Raw genomic sequence first — 3,396 nt, 5'->3', positions numbered from 1 at the left:
AGCTCACAGCAACCTCAAACTCCTGGGCTCAAGCGATCCTCCTGCCTCAGCCTCCTGAGTAGCTGGGACTACAGGCATGCGCCACCATGCTCGGCTAATTTTTTCTATATTTAGTTGTCCAGCTAATTTCTTTCTATTTTTAGTAGAGAGAGAGTCTCGCTCTTGCTCAGGCTGGTCTCGAACTCCTGAGCTCAAACTATCCTCCCGCCTCGGCCTCCCAGAGTGCTGGGATTACAGGCGTCAGCCACCGCGCCCGGCCTCGTGTTATTGCAAAGGTACATTCTCGGTCTTTCAAATGCACATTTTGGCTTGTGGTTATCTTCCAAATTCTTTTTAGAGCAATTTTTGTGAAACCATGGATAAGTCAAAAATTTGTTTCATATTCTAACATGAGTTCCATCATGGAACTAATGCAGTGCAGACAACTCAAAGTATCACCAAAGTATTTGGGAAGGATGTGGCTAATGCACGCACAGTATGTAAAAGGTTTGAGAAGTTCTGGTCTGGTGATTTTAATCTTGAAAATAAGCCAAGTGGGCAACCTGAGACCAAGGTGGACAATGATGTACTGAAAGCTGTCATGGAAGCGAAGCCATCTCAACCTATGCATGAATTAGCAGCAAGGTTTGACGTTACTATTCCAATAATATTGGACCATTTGAAACAAATCGGCAAGGTAAAGAAGCTGATAGATGGGTTCTGCATGAATTAAATGAGCATCATGAGAGAAATTATATGGAAGCTTGCCTTTCTTTGCTGTCACGACATAAAGGTGAACCATTTATATACTGCATTATCATGTGTGATGAAAAAACTGATTCTTTTTGACAATTGCAAGTGCTTAGCACAGCGGTTGGATAATGATGAAGTGCCAAAACACAGTCCAAAACTGAATATTCACCAAAAAAAAAGCTAATGGTATCTGGTGGTCCAGCACGAGTATTATCCACTTTATGAAATCTGGCCAATCGATTACAACAGATATCTACTGCAACCAGTTGGATGAAATGATGAGGATGCTTGCAATTAAGGAGCTGCAACTGGTCAACAGAGACAGGCCAAACCTCTTGCAAGACAATGCTCGACCACATGTTGCACTAACAACGCTGCTCAAACTACAGAAGCTGGACTTGGAAACTTTCCGTCATCCACCGTATTCACCAGAACTTGCACCAATTGATTACCACTTCTTCCAGGCTTTGGACCACTTCTTACAAGGAAAAAATAATTAATTCTCAAAAATATTTAATTCTCCACAAGCTGTGGAAAATGCCTTTCGAGATTTCATCACCACTCGCTTTCCAGGCTTCTTCACTGCTGGCATAAACAAGCTAAGATTAAGATGGCAAAATTGTGTTGATAGTTTAGGTGCACACTTTGATTAATTGTACTGCTTCTTGTTTGAGACATAATAAATTACACTTTTGATTTGAAATCAGACATTTCATATTTAATGACCTAACAGATGATAAAATATATTGCAAAGCAATAGTAATTAAAACAGTGTAATATCAGCACAGAGATAGACAAACAGACCAATGGAACAGAGTAGAGAGCCTAAAAACAAATCCATTTCATATGAAAATTGTTAATACTATAGAGGTACATCATATTTAGTGGGAAATACATATACATTATTTAGTAAATAATGTTAGGAAAACTGGCTCATTACATGAAGAAAAATAAAACTAGAATCCTTTATTATCTACAAATAGACTAAAGACCTAAATGTGAAAGTTGTCAGAATCAAAATGGTGTCACTTGTGTTAAAAACCCTGACAGGCTCAGCAGTGACTCACACCTGTAATCCTAGCACTTTGGGAGGCCAAAGTGGGAGGATCACTTGAGCCCGGAAGTTCAAGACCAGACTGAGCCACACAGAGAGACTGCGTCTCTGCATATAATAATAAAAAAAAAAAACTAGCCAGGCATGGTGGTGCACAACTATAGTCCCAGCTACTTGGGATTCTGAGGCAGAAGGATCACTCCAGCCTAGGAGTTGGAGGTTGCAATGAGCTATGATGATGCCACTGCACTCTAGCCCAGGCAACAGAGTGAGACTCTCTCTCTAAAAGCAAAATGAAACAAAACAAAACCCTGACAAATAGATCCAGGGAAGGCCATGAAGGAAGGGTTCTCATGTTTGTATGCCTGATAACAAGAACTATCACAACGGACTCTGTAAAAAACACAACTTTGCACAAAGTCCACTGCAACCTTATACACACACAAAAAGATACTTCTGCAAGGATATCTGCCCAACAATTGCCTGTCCAATCTCGGACTGGTGCCACCCTTGTTACTGCTCTTTGTAGCCAAGGATAATTATCTCAAAACAATTATGTAATTCTCCTCATTTTCTCTTTGAAAAACCTTTGCCTTCCTTTACCTCCCTGAATACGCACATAGTTTACTATGGTGCACATATTACCATTGCAATGTTCTATTCCCAAATAAACATCATTTTCTTTTAGAGAGCCTTTGGACAGAGAAGAATTTCTAAAACAAGACTTCAAAAAAAGCACACTTTTTAAAGGGAAAAATTAATAGATATGTCTACATTAAAATTAAAGATGGGTCTCCAATAAAGGACTCCACTGACAAAGTTAAAAGAGAGGTGACAGACTAGGAAAAGATATTTGCAACTTTTATAACTTATAAAGGATTAATATTTAGAATACACAAGCAAATACCAATCAACAAGTTAAAGATAAAGAGTAGTATAGAAAAAAAAAACCGGCAATAGTTGCAAATAGTCAATGCAAAGAAGGGGAAATCTGAATGGATAAATAGGTGTAATAAGAGATGTTGAACTTCGCTATCAGAAAAATGCACAATAAAACAATAATGAGATACCATTTTAAATTAATCAAATTGGCAAAAATTACAGTGTGGGTAATTGACAAATCTCATACTGAAGTTAAATTGGTACAATCATTTTGAGTAATCTTTCAGTTGAGCCAAAAATTGTAGCCCTACCATTGGCCCACATATGGAAGGGTATTAAATAGACAAGACCAATCTCTTACTACAGCAGGAGTAACCTAGAAGGCTCTGCAGAGTTGCTTCACTCAAAAGGAGAACTGGAGTGTCACATCAACAGACAGCACAATCTCAAAACAGCTCCAACTGAGCTGTCCAAGGTCCTGACCACCATATCTCACCCCCAGCCCCTTCAGATGACTTAGTCCTTAGTTGTTTCTGATATTCCTGTCCCTGTGTTCAGACAACCCTCTGTGCTTCACTGTCTCCAGTGCTCTTTACCAATTACAGTCCTCTTACCAATTACGTCTTGGATCCCTGCTGGCCAGGTCAGTGGTACCAAAACTTATCTGCTTCATAGTTAAAATGTTGCTACAAATAGCAAACAATCAATAGATTTTTTTTTTTTTTTTT

General features: G+C 38.9%; 1 protein-coding gene across 1 annotated transcript in view; it reads right to left on the bottom strand.

The window, feature by feature from the left end:
* LOC105805311 (chromosome unknown open reading frame, human C6orf165) overlaps positions 1–3,396 on the bottom strand; it is a 76,669-nt gene that overhangs the window by 43,227 nt on the left and 30,046 nt on the right. The window lies entirely within an intron of this gene.

This window comes from Propithecus coquereli, unplaced genomic scaffold (genome assembly GCF_000956105.1).
Source record: "Propithecus coquereli isolate 6110/MARCELLA unplaced genomic scaffold, Pcoq_1.0 Scaffold127, whole genome shotgun sequence".
Classification (NCBI taxonomy): domain Eukaryota; kingdom Metazoa; phylum Chordata; class Mammalia; order Primates; family Indriidae; genus Propithecus; species Propithecus coquereli.
The sequence above is the reverse complement of the archived record's forward strand: the minus strand, read 5'-3'. Positions and strand labels throughout refer to the sequence as shown.